This window comes from Scyliorhinus canicula, chromosome 17 (assembly GCF_902713615.1).
Source record: "Scyliorhinus canicula chromosome 17, sScyCan1.1, whole genome shotgun sequence".
In the NCBI taxonomy this organism is placed as follows: Eukaryota; Metazoa; Chordata; class Chondrichthyes; order Carcharhiniformes; family Scyliorhinidae; genus Scyliorhinus; species Scyliorhinus canicula.
The window spans coordinates 116,396,512-116,410,648 of NC_052162.1; positions in this window are offsets into that span (position 1 = coordinate 116,396,512).

A 14,137-nucleotide genomic window follows, 5' to 3' on the forward strand; every position below is an offset into this window, starting at 1 on the left:
GATGTCATAATATACACCAGTATATCATGGTGTAGACACACACTGATGGGCAGACACTGAGACCAATCAACATGCACAAATACCGCAGCCAATCACCGGTTAGAATACACACACTATAAAGGCAGAGGGCACCACGGTTCCTGCTCATTCTGGGTGCTGCCTCTCAGTAGAACAAGAGCTCATCAAGTCTAGCACAGACTCACACCACGTGCTGAGAGATTCAACTGGTTCGGACAGGCTTAGGTCTCTAGTTAAACTAACATTGTTTAAACCCACAGTTCTGGTATGTCGATTAGTTTATAGTTAGTTAATAAAATAGAGTTGAACCTTCCTCAGACTTGGTGGTATATGTTAACCTCGCAAGTCTACATCATCCAACACTTCATGGTGCGGTATTGTGTGAAGCAAATAATGGCATGATGGGAAAACTAGTCAAGTCTTCTTGGTACAATTGAATTTAACCTAAGACACAGATACAAAATACACAGATACAGCCGAGGTCAACATGACCTGAGAACTGGGTGATTCTGAAATTCTAAGATAAGGCTTGTTCGTCATGAACCTTGAAGCAGTCTCAATAAATACCAAGCTGAAAAGCTGTCTCTTCCTGTTCGTAAACAAATTTGTCCCTTTCTTAAAACAAAGACAAGATAATGATATGAAACTCCATTCCCCTAAAGGTCAGCAAGGCGACGCCATTGTAACGATTATTACTCATGTTTTACTTTCGATTAAATTCCTGACCAAGTTGTATTCATATTATCTTGATCCTATAATGTATAAAAATCGCCTTATTCTTCTGTACTATCGCAGACTTGGGACGGACTCAGCAGTTTGTAATTGACTGCCTTCCGAGTTCAAGTTTCTGCCATTACTGCTAGCAGTCAGTTCTAATTCGTAAATAAAGTTCAGTTTTGCTTACCTAATGAATGCTGTTTGAATTTCTCTATCACAGTCAAGAAGCGGGGAAAATATTGAATACGACATTTGGCGCTGCGAGAAAAAATCCAATATCCTGAAGTGAGCTTCCATGAGGGACTGAGAAAAAGTGATCGAGCCACGACCGGAGTAAAGAGACAGACGCCGGCACAAGGTAAGATTGACCTTGGTCTCTCTTTCTCTCGGATCTGCGCTGCGACCCCTCATCCCTGACGGAAGTAACTAAACAGGTGATGGTTCTCGAATCTAAATTTGACTGTGAGTACATTTTTTTTGTGCAATTAGCCGCAGGTCAGGGACCTTGTTGATCTCGTTTTTCATCCGCATCAGATTTATACAGGCTGTCAATAAATTTGGGTCAGGGACCCTTTGATTAAGTTTTGGGGTCAGGGACCCTGTCAATAATTTTTTCGGGTCAGGGACCCTGTCAGTAATTTTTTGGGGTCAAGGACCCTCCAATTTGATTTGGTACCAGAAATTTTGTTTGAGCGTTTTTTTTGCCTGGGGCACATTTTACTGACATTATGCGACAAACTTTAGACAAAACTAGCGGCAATTCCCCTCTATTTTTCATGTGTTTAGAAACCCCTTCTCAAGAACGTAATATTCGAAGATTGGCTGCAGCGCTGCTTTAAACAATAAATTAGGTAACTATATCTGGCCACTAGGTTACACAGGGAACTTGGAACTTTGACAATAGCATTGATGCAGAAAAAAAAAGCAATCTGCAAAAAAAAAATGCCGGTTTTAAATTGTTTAATTTTACAGTGGAAAAAAACAGTCCACTTAACGCAATGAACAATCACTATTAATGAGTTTGAGAGATAACACCCGCAAAAGCGATTAATGAGTGTGTGAACGGTAAAGCGAAAGATTGGAAAACTTTAAAATTGTAATGTGAGCTTTGGGATAAAAAACAGTCAAAACACTGAAAAAGCAATTCGGCAATAAGAAACCTCCTCTCACCAGACAAATAGGGCTAGCTCATAAGATTGTAGGAAAGGAGGATCCTCCCAGTTGCTCTGGCATGCCGATGTTCCCCGATTCAAGTGATACGGAAGACGAGGAGGATTTGAACCCTGGACCCCACCCTCATTTTGCGCTCCCCGATCTTACAATTCCACTTTCCCAAGTCCTGACTCCCACTTCTGATCCCATTACCAATGAAACTCCTGCTAACGTATCCCCCTCAGCGACACGCACTCGGTCACAGACGCAAGCCGTAAATATCGAACAACCCTTCTCTACGGAAGACATGATAATTGACTAAAAGGTGTTGATTAAACGATCCACAATAAGGGAATTATAGAAGTGAAGTTAATGAGTTACCGATTTAGAAGCATGCTGGCAATAATGACTAAAGTTTAACATTGTTTTTGAACGAAATTTAGTACATCAGATAATGTAAACTGACTACTGCTTGGAATGTTGTACTGGCCTTATTATGATAACAAGTGGTTCTTCTGAAGGACAACAAAATGCGTACTCGAATTGTTTTTAAACTAATGGCAAAACATTCATATTTCCTCTTGCAAATGTTCCCAAGCTTCCCAAAATGTTCCAAAGTTGTTCAGTTCACACTATATCAGTTTAAAAGAAAGTAACTTTACAAATAAGAGTAATTGAAATATGAATAAGTTTTTAGATTGCGTGAAAAGACGTAAATGGCATCAGGCCAAGTTCTCCGCCCCTTAGATTCTGCAGGAAAGATTAACCATTTCAGCAGACAGTTGGTCTTTTCTGAATTGACAAACGAAGAAATACATCTCAGAGAACAGCTAATGCCTCTAAAATTAATCAGTGCAAATTGACTTAAATGGAATAACACAGATAAAGTTTTCATAAAAAGAATATAACATTTTTGTTCAAAATTTGTCCCCAAGGACAAGGGCTGAATCCAAGAGAGAGAAAGAGAGACAGAGGAAGAGATTGAAGGAGAGAGAGAGGGAGCCAGCGACAAGAGACAGGAACTGTTAGAGAGAGCGAAAGAGAGCGAGTCAGGGAGAGGCAGAGATGGAGAGGTAGGCAGATAAAGAGAAAGAGCAACAAGAGTTCCAAAGACAGACAGAGTTATGTAGAGAGGGAGAGAGATAGATAAGAGAGAGAGGGAAATAATTCATATTTCATTTTTCAGACTTTGACTTTAAAAATTATGTTTCAAGCTGTGATTATTTGAAAGAGGTAAAGAGATATCGATGCCAACATGGTCCTTGTTATTACCTGAAACCTTCGCGATAAAAGGTTCCCGTTAACTTTGTAAGGCGGGTGATACAGAATCTTTACGGTGTCACCTTCGAGCTGTTAATTGGTTTGTACGGAGCGCGATTACTCCGTGATTTAAATTATAATCTCCTGCAGATGCGGATAACTCTGCTTAACAACACATAAACAGGGCAAAAAGCGTGCGGACCCTGACATAAAACACCACACATGTAATTTCCTTAATCAATTGTTAAAATTGTAATCTGAAGGACCATCTGGTATCAGGCAAAGGGTGCAATGGGTAAAACTTTAGATACAACTTTTGAAAATGGCAGCGCACTGCAAACGCTGTGTGAACAATACTGGGGGGAACTAAAGACCTATCAACAGTCATAGAAGCTCAACAAGTGATTTAGGAAAATAATAGGGGGTCAACTGCTGAAAAGTTAGTTGCTCTATGCAGGGAATATTGTCCAAAATTGAAGGATGCCTCCTTGTTAGCCAGCTGGCAGGATAAATAATTAAAATTGGGTATAGAATTGACAGGTCGGCTTCCGGTTGCGGCTATGACCAGCTAAGTCGCACATTTGGCAGCTCCTGCGACAAAGGTGTTTAAGGGCCGATTGGAGGGCCCCGACGGTACTGTAAAGACGAATCCCGGTGGGGGAAGGCTCCCTGAGGAGAGTGAGACCAACTTTATGGTCGGTACTCGGAGTGGGGCGACAAAAAAAGCGGCAGCAGCTCCCCGAAAAAAGCGGGGGAAGAGGACCAAAATGGCGGCCGGTGGCGCACTAGAAGATTGGAGAAAATGGGCGGAGGAGCAGCAGGCCGCTCTCCTCCGGTGTTTTACGGAGCTGAAAGTGGAACTCTTAGAGTCTATGAACGCGACGACCACAAGGCTGATGGGGGCCCAGGCGACCCAAGAGGCGTCGATAAGAGAGCTGCAGCAGGAGATGACTGCAAGGGAGGAGGAGGCCACGGTCCTCGTGGGAAAGGTGGAGGTGCACGAGGCACTCCACCTGAAATGGCAGAGCCGCTTCGAGGAGCTGGACACTCGAATGAGGCGGAAGAACTTGAGGATCCTGGGCCTAGCAGAAGGCCTGGAGGGGCCTGATCTCCCGAAATATGTAGCGGAGATGCTGAGCTCCCTGATGGGAGAGGGGGCCGGTCCATCGCCCCTGGAGCTGGAAGAAGCATATCGGGTCATGGCTAGGCGGCCTAGGGCGAACGAGCCCCCGAGGGCGGTGCTGGTGCGATTCCAGCGCTTCTGTGATCGGGAGAAAGTGCTGAGGTGGGCCAAGAGGGAGAAAAGCAGCAAATGGGAGAATTCGACGGTGCGGATATATCAGGACTGGAGTGCGGAGGTGGCAAAGCGGCGGGCCCGGTTTAACCGAACGAAGGCGGTGCTGCACGCAAAGAGGATCAAGTTCGGAATGCTGCAGCCAGCGCGCTTGTGGGTCACCTACAAGGACCAGCACCATTACTTTGAGACCCCAGAGGTGGCATGGACTTTTGTTCGGGAGGAAAAGCTGGACCTGAACTAGAACTTGGGAACGCCGGCGGTCGAGGCCGCCCGAGTACCCTTGACTGATCAAGTGGCCCAGGTCTTTCTTAGGCCAGGTCGGAACTTGGTTAAAGTTGATGGATCGTTTGGTTTCTTTGAAACTTGTGTTATGGGGGGTTTCTTTCTTTGTTCCTTTTTGTGTGTCTCTTCCCGTTGCCAACTTCCCTTAATTATTGTTGTTGTAGGGGGGGCTTTTTTACTGTTTTTTGATCTGTTCCTTTAAGGGTTATGGTTACTGTTCTGTTCGATGGAGGGTGATGGTTAAATACGTTATTATTGGGTAGTTATTTAGTTATGCAGGCATAGTTATGTATTTATGTATTTATTTGAGATTTGTTATTTATATTGTTATATTGTTAAGTTGGGGAGGCGGGACGGGGGGGTGCAAGTTGGTTATGCGTGTTTTCTTTTTCTCTTTTTTCTTCCTCTCGTTTTAAGGGGGCTTTTTTATGGGCTTGGATGGGGACGGGGGGTGGAATTGAAGATGGCGGGGTAGGGTGTGGCCGGGCGAAAGCGCGGGCTTTCCCCTGTTTCCCGCGCGCGGGACGGAGGAAGGGGGAGGAGAGAAGAGTGGGGTGTGGCCAGCAATGGAGGCTTTTCCCGCGCTGAAGCGGGGTCAGAGAGGGATGGCAAGGGGGGGGGGAGGTCCCTCCCCCCCCACATCGGGAGGAGTCGGAGTGTGGCAGGGGCAGCCGGGTCAGCGAAAACCAGCTGACTCTCGGGAGTACGATGGTGGATACACCGCGGCTAGGAGGGGTCCTAGCCGGGGGGGGGGGGGGGGGGGAAGGGGGGTTAGGGGGGGATACCGGGTTGCTGCTGGAAAGGCCGAGGACGGGAAGGGAAGAACGGGAGGAGAGGGGGGGGGGGCCATCGCCATGGGGAACGGGTCAGAAGGGGAGGGTCGACCCGGGGCGAACAGGGGACAGGACATGGCTAATAGACAGGGGAAAGGGACGGGTCGCTCTGCGACCCGGTTGATTACTTGGAACGTGAGGGGGCTGAATGGGCCGGTCAAGAGATCAAGGGTTTTTTCACACCTAAAGGGACTGCAGGCGGATGTGGCAATGTTGCAGGAAACTCACTTGAGAGTAGTAGACCAGGTACGCCTGAGAAGGGGGTGGGTGGGACAGGTGTTCCACTCAGGCTTGGACGCAAAGAACCGGGGGGTGGCGATTTTGGTGGGAAAGAGGGTGTCGTTCGTGGCGGCGCAGGTGGTAGCAGATAAGGAGGGTAGGTACGTGATGGTGAAGGGTAGGCTGCAGGGAGAGAATGTGGTGCTGGTGAATGTGTATGCCCCGAATTGGGATGACGCGGGTTTTATGAGGCGCCTGTTGGGCCTCATTCCGGGTCTGGAGGCAGGGGGCCTGATCATGGGGGGGGACTTCAATACAGTGCTCGACCCTGGGCTGGACAGATCGAGTTCCAGGACGAATAGGAGGCCGGCAGCGGCAGAGGTGCTAAGGGGGTTCATGGAGCAGATGGGGGGGGGTAGACCCTTGGAGATTTGGCAGGCCAAGGGCGAGGGAGTATTCTTTTTTCTCCCACGTCCACAGGGTGTACTCCAGAATAGACTTTTTTGTTCTGAGCAGGGGGCTGATTTCGAGAGTGCAGGACACGGAGTACTCGGCCATTGCGATTTCGGACCATGCACCACACTGGGTAGAGGTAGAACTGGGGGAAGCACGGGACCAGCGCCCGTTGTGGCGCCTGGATGTGGGGCTGCTGGCGGACGATGAGGTGTGCGGAAGGGTCCGGAAGGGCATTGAGAGATATCTGGGCACGAACGACACGGGCGAGGTGAAGGTGGGGGTAGTCTGGGAGGCCCTGAAAGCAGTGATCAGAGGAGAGCTGATCTCCATAAGGGCACACAGAGAAAGGAAGGAGAGGCAGGAGAGGGAGAGACTGGTGGGGGAACTTATAGAAGTGGACAGGAGATATGCGGAGACACCAGAGGAGGGGCTGTTGAGGGAGCGGCGCAGTTTACAGGCCCAGTTTGACCTACTGACCACTAGGAAGGCGGAGACGCAATGGAGAAGGGCACAGGGCGCGGTCTATGAGTACGGGGAAAAGGCGAGCAGGATGCTAGCACACCAGCTGCGCAAGCGAGATGCAGCCAGAGAGATTGGGGGAGTGAGAGAGAAGGGAGGGAACGTAGTGCAGAAGGGGCAAGAGGTGAACGGGGTCTTCAGGGATTTCTACAGGGAATTGTACCGGTCTGAGCCGCCCAGGAGGAGGGGGGGAATGGAGAACTTCCTCGATAGATTGAGGTTCCCAAAGGTCCAGGAGGAACGGGTGGAGGGGCTGGGGGCGCCGATAGAGCTGCAGGAGCTAGTTAAAGGGATAGGCCAGATGCAGGCGGGGAAGGCGCCGGGGCCGGATGGGTTCCCGGTGGAATTTTATAAGAAGTATGTGGACTTGGTGGGTCCAGTGCTGGTGCGAGCCTTCAATGAGGCGCGAGAGGGGGGGGGTTCTGCCCCCGACAATGTCACAGGCCCTGATCTCCTTGATCCTGAAGCGGGACAAAGACCCTGTACAGTGCGGGTCCTACAGGCCTATCTCCCTCTTGAATGTAGATGCCAAACTGTTGGCAAAGGTCCTGGCAACCAGAATAGAGGATTGTGTGCCAGGGGTAATCCATGAGGACCAGACGGGGTTCGTAAAGGGACGACAACTTAACACAAATGTCCGGAGACTGTTGAATGTGATTATGATGCCAGCAGTGGAGGGGGAGGCTGAGATAGTGGTAGCACTGGATGCGGAGAAGGCATTCGATAGGGTGGAGTGGGAATACCTGTGGGAGACGCTGGAACGGTTTGGGTTTGGGGAGGGATTTATCAAGTGGGTGAAGCTGCTGTATTCGGCCCCGATGGCGAGTGTGGTTACAAACGGGAGGAGGTCAGAGTATTTTGGGCTCCATCGAGGTACCAGGCAGGGATGCCCCCTATCCCCCTTACTATTTGCATTAGCGATCGAACCGTTGGCGATGGCACTGAGGGGTTCAGGGGGGTGGAGAGGACTGACAAGGGGAGGGGAGGAACATCGGGTATCACTCTATGCGGATGATTTGTTGTTATATGTGGCGGACCCGGAAGGGGGAATGCCGGAGGTAATGGAAATACTAGCGGAGTTTGGGGACTTTTCGGGATATAAATTAAATGTGGGTAAAAGTGAGGTCTTTGTGATACACCCGGGAGATCAGGGGGAGGGAATTGGGCGGCTCCCCTTCAAGAGAGCAGTAAAGAGCTTCAGGTACTTGGGGGTGCAGGTGGCAAGGAACTGGGGGACCCTCCACAAGCTGAACTTTTCAAGGCTGGTGGAGCAGATGGAGGAGGAGTTCAAGAGGTGGGACATGGTACCGCTGTCGCTAGCAGGGAGGGTGCAGTCAGTCAAAATGACGGTCCTCCCGAGGTTCTTGTTTCTGTTCCAGTGCTTGCCCATCTTTCTCCCCAGGGCCTTCTTCAAGAAGGTAACTAGCAGCATTATGGGCTATGTGTGGGCACATGGCACCCCTAGAGTGAGAAGGATTTTCTTGGAACGGAGTAGGGACAGTGGAGGATTAGCGCTACCCAATCTTTCCGGATACTACTGGGCGGCGAACGCATCGATGGTGCGCAAGTGGGTGATGGAGGGGGAGGGGGCAGCTTGGAAACGTATGGAGAGGGCGTCCTGCGGCAATACAAGCCTGGGGGCGCTAGTAACGGCACCATGGCCGCTCCCCCCCACAAGGTATACCACGAGTCCGGTAGTGGCGGCCACCCTTAAAATCTGGGGGCAGTGGAGGCGACACAGGGGGGAAGTGGGGGGTCTGATGGCGGCGCCACTGAGAGGGAACCACAGATTTGTCCCGGGGAACACTGGCGGGGGATTCCAGAGCTGGCACAGGGCGGGCATCAGGCAACTGAGGGACATGTTCATAGAGGGGAGGTTTGCGAGCCTGGGAGAGCTGGAGGAGAAATTTGAGCTCCCCCCGGGGAACATGTTTAGATACCTGCAGGTGAAGGCATTTGCCAGACGACAGGTGGAAGGATTTCCCTTGCTTCCCGATAGAGGGGTGAGTGATAGGGTGCTGTCAGGGGTCTGGGTCGGAGAAGGGAAGGTCTCGGACATCTACAAAATAATGCAGGAGGTGGAGGAGGTATCGATAGAGGAGCTGAAAGACAAGTGGGAAGCGGAGCTGGGAGAGCAGATAGAAGATGGGACATGGGCGGATGCCTTAGAGAGGGTCAATTCGTCGTCGTCGTGCGCAAGGTTGGGCCTCATCCAATTTAAGGTGCTGCACAGAGCCCATATGACAGGGACTAGGATGAGTCGGTTCTTCGGGGGTGAGGACAGGTGTGTTAGGTGTTCGGGAAGCCCTGCGAACCATGTACATATGTTCTGGATGTGCCCGGCACTGGAAGAGTTCTGGGAGGGGGTGGCGGGGACGGTATCGAGAGTGGTGGGAACCAGGGTCAAACCAGGGTGGGGGCTAGCGATTTTTGGGGTTGGGGTGGAGCCAGGAGTACAGGAGGCAGGGGAGGCCGGAATATTGGCCTTTGCGTCCTTGGTAGCTCGGAGAAGGATCTTGATTCAGTGGAGGGACACAAGGCCACCAAGTGTTAACACCTGGTTAAACGACATGGCAAGCTTCATCCAATTGGAAAGAATCAAATTCGCCCTGAGAGGGTCGGTACAGGGGTTCTTCCGGCGGTGGCAGCCCTTCCTTGACTTTCTGGATCAGAGATAGGAGCTGGAGGCCGAAACAGCAGCAACCCGGGGAGAAAGGGGGGGGGGGGAAGGGAGGGGGGGGGGGACAGCAACGAAGGGAGCATGTCAGCAGGGGGTCGCGGGCAATGACTGCCCGAGGCCATCGGCAGAAAGGGAAAAACGGTTTGGTTGCTAGACTGGTAGCGGGGGGGGGGGGGGGGGGGGGGGGGGGGGGGGGGGGGGGGGTGCGCGCGGGGGAGGGCGTGGGGAGGATTTTCCAGGGGGGATTTGTTGTGTTATAATTTAAAATGTAGTAGGGGTAAATGTTTGTATCGAAAAATTTCAATAAAAAATTATTTAAAAAAAAAAAAGAATTGACAGGTCTTGAAAACGGAATGCGCATATGGAAAAGAACCAAGTTAGGCTATCCACCTTGATTAGAAAGTTGCTAAAACACTCCATTAGTTTTTGTTCAGGAATATCTGAGGATAACAAATCTCCCAAAATGAAAAAAAGGGGAGCAAAGTCAATACAAGATTACGGTTAGGAACTTAACAATGGATTCTTGTCTAAAATAACTTTAGATCGTTTCAGGCTGTCCAGATAGACTCGACGGTGGTTCAGTTCATTTGAAATAAAAAGAAATAATAAACATCCAGTAATGTCTCTTTCCAAAAAACTGGTTAAATAGCAAATATTGAAAATTGACTGAAATATGTCCCACTCGTGGCCTTCTCCCAGTCAGGATGTACAACAACTAACGACACGTGACCTTATTAGGCAGACAGACACTGCAAATTCGGAGCGGTAATACAGTGCATTGATAATGGTATGTTTATAGAACTGTCTCAAATACGAGGTCACCAGCTGCAGAATTTAATAACTTCTGAACCTGTGCCTGATTGCTCTCTGTTCTATGCTGGCAACTAACGTTAACACTGTTTAAAAAAAAAAATCTAAAAACACTTGGGCACAGCTATTAAAACACCCGATTGAGTCCAGATGAGAGAATATAGTGACCCAAGCCTTGATAACGGCATTACTATATCACCTATCCCGCAGGCCCAGCTTCGAAACTTTCCCCTATTCACTACTCCACAGTGGTGGTCGATTGATTTTGATCCCTCACACTTTTCACCTCCCTTAGATATTCCCAATCCACATGTCACTCTTTGCTACGATCATACAGTAACCTCGCCCGATTTGGAGAGCATTTGCCAAGACAAAAAAAGGGTCTGCCTTTCTTGTCGATTTACCCCACAGCCTATGACGTCAATCGAGACTTGTGTCACCCCACGTGACCCTTTCTGTCAACGAAGGCTACTGTGCCAAGTCCTTGGGATTTCTGGCAGCTGCACTAAGAGGACAAGCTGATCCTTTTCTTAATGGTAGTCAAACCCTATCCGCAGGCACTTTAGAATATTTTAAACGCCCATTTGTCCTCATTGGCACACTGCACCATCATCATTCAACCCTATCTACGACTCCTGAACTACCCGCAGATTTATGGGCAGCCTCCAAACACGAAGTTGGTCTCACTAATGTCCCTCCCGTTGTTATTAGAGTCAAACCTGATATGCCCTTACCCTCTATTTCACAGTACCCTTTGTGGCCCGAGGCTGGAAAAGGAGTCTCGGTCATGATTCAATCGTTCCTTTAACAGGGAATTTTGTACCATGCCAATCGCCCTGTTTCGTGAATTATAACTTAATCAGAGTTCACTGTTGCATAATCAACTGTTTTGTGACTGGCTTCTAAGATGAAGTCAATATGTGATTAACAAAGAAATGTTCCATAATCTGTGCTAGAAGCTAGATGTTACGAGTTTAAAATTACTTCCTTGACCTTGTTACTTATAGCCATGAATATGGTGTAAAAGTGATGGTTTTATAAAATTAAATGGATTTCCCAGTCCTACCTACAGTTTTGTACGTTTAAAACAATGACTATACTTAGCACTACACTCATTAAGCTTGACCCGATGTCTGTGTATTTACATTGTGTATTTATTGTATTTCCTATCCTATGTTTTTCATGTATGGAACGATCAGCTTACACTTTATGCAGAACAATACTTTTCACTATCTCAGTACACGTAACAATATATTTAAATCTAAGATCTAAATCTTGGGATGTATTACAGTTGGTCCCCTCATCAAAAAGATTGACAAAGATTGAGCTTTAATTTTGAGTAATATTTTCATTCTCTCTGAAATTCTCAATGAGTGGTAACGAGGGTAAAGGGACCTGGGTATAAATGGAGCTGGGTGGCTTGTCAATAAGTCACTGAAGGCTAACATACAGGTGCAGTAAGTTATTAGGGAGGCGAATGGGATGTTTGCCTTGATCACAAGAGGATTTGACTACAGGAGTAGTGAAGACTTGATTCAATAGTATAGAACCTTGGTTAGACCACAGCTGGAGTACTGTGTGCAGTTTTACTGCCCTTACCTTAGGAGAGGTATTATTGCCACAGAGGGAGGGCAATGAAGATTCACCAGACTTGTTCCGGTGATGGGAAGACTGTCTTATGAAACGAGATTGAGGAAACTGGGTCTCTTTTCTCCAGAGTTTTGTAGAATGAGAGGTGATCTTACTGAAACTTATAAAATACCTAAAGGAATAGACAGAGTAGGTGTCGGTGAGATATTTCCCCTGGTTGCACAGTCTGGAATCGAGTACCGGTCTCGGAGGAGACATTTCTTTACTCAGAGGGTTGTGAATCTTTGGAATTCTCTACCAGAGGGCTGTGGAAGCTCAGTCACTGAGTGTGTTTAAAGCAGAGACTGACAGATTTCTAAATCCCAATAATATAATGGGATATGGGGATAGTGTAGGGAAAAAGAAATTGAAGTGGATGATGAGCCCTGATTGTATTGAATGGTGGAACAGGCTCGATGGGCTGAATGGCCAACTCCTGCTCCTATGTTCCAATGATACAAAGATAAGCAGGAAAGTAAATTGTGAAGAGGACATAAGGAGGTTAAAAAGGTAGATGTTAAATGAGTGGAATAAGATCTGTCAAATGGAGAATAATGTGGGAAAATGTGTGATTGTCCATGTTGGCCAGAAGAATAAAAAAGCTGATCATCTAAACGGTGAGAGATTGCAGAGCTCTGAGATTCAGAGGGATCTGGGTGTCCAAGAGCATGAATCACAAAAGGCAAGTATACAGGTACAGCAAGTAATTAGGAAAGCTAATAGAATGTTATTGTTTATTGTGAGGGAAATTGAATACAAAAGTAGGGAGGTTATGCTTCAGTTATACAGGACATTGGTGAGACCACATCTGGAGCACTGTGTACAGTATTGCTCTCATTTAAGGAATGATGTCAATGTGTTGGAAGCAGTTCAGAGAAGGTTTACTGGACTCATATCTGGAATTGGAGGCTGGTCTTATGAGGAATGATTGGACAGGCTGGGCTTGTGTCCGATGGAGTTTAGGTGACTTGATTGAACCGCATGAGATCCTGAGGGGCCTTGACAGGGTGGATGTGGAAAGGATGTTTCCTCTTGTGGGAGAATCTAGAAATTGGAGTCACTTTAAAAATAATATCTTGCACACTTAAGGCAGAGGAGAACTTTTTTTTCAGAGGGTCGTGAGTCTTTGGGACTCTCTACTTCAAAGGGCAGTGGAAGCAGAGTCTTTGAATGTTTTGAACGCAGAGTTGGATAGATTCTTGATAGGCAAGGGGGTGAAAGTTCATCAGGGAGGTCGGCGGGAATGTGGAGCTGAGGTTACAATCAGATCAGCCGAAAACTTATTGAATGGTGGAGCAGGCTCGACGGGCCGAGTGGCCTACTCCTGCTCCTAATTCATATGTTGTCACATCCTTTATAATAGATTGTAGCATTTTCCCTCCTACTGATGTGAGGCTTATTTGTCTGTGGTTCCCTGTTTTCTCTCTCCCTCCTTAAATAGTGGGGTTACATGTACCACCTTCCAATCTGCAGGAACCATTCCAGAATCTATAGAATTTTGAAAGATGATCACCAATGTATCCTCTATCTCTCCAGTCACCTCTTTCAACACTCTGGGATGTAGAGCATCAAGTTTTGGGGGTTTATTAACTTTAAACCACTGGATTAAGGGGTTAGAGTGGAGATGTGGGCTTAAGTAGGGTGCTCTTTCCAAGGGCTGGTACAGACTAAATCGGCCGAATGGCCTCCTTCTGCACTGTGAATTCTATGAGAATTTCTCCAGTGCTATTTTTTCACTAATAATAATCTCTTTCAAGCCCTCGTGCTCACTGGTCCCTTGGTTGTCTTGGGTTTTTGAGAGAATTTCTGTATTGTCCTCTGCGAAGATAGACACACATTGTCTAGTTTCTCTGCCATTTCCTTATTCCCCATTATAAACTCTCCTGTCTCTGCCTGGAATGGACCCACATTAGTCGTTGTTAATCTTTTCCTTTTCACATTCCGATAGGAGCTTTTCCAGTCGGTTTTTATTTTTCTCGCCAGTTTGCTCTCAAATTCTATTTTCTGTTTATCAGTTTCTTGCTCCTCCTTTGCTGAATTCTAAAACAAGTTTCCAATCCTCAGGCTTACAGCCATTTGGGCCACTTTATGAGCCTCTTCCTTTGATTTAATGGAATCTGTAACTTTTCTTGTTCGCCATGGTTGCATAAATTTTCCTTTTGGAATTTTTGTTCCTTAAAACAATCTATATTTAATGTCAACAGGTAATATAAATGCTGCCGATTTCCTATCCACCATCGTGTCTTTTATTGTAATTTCCCAGTC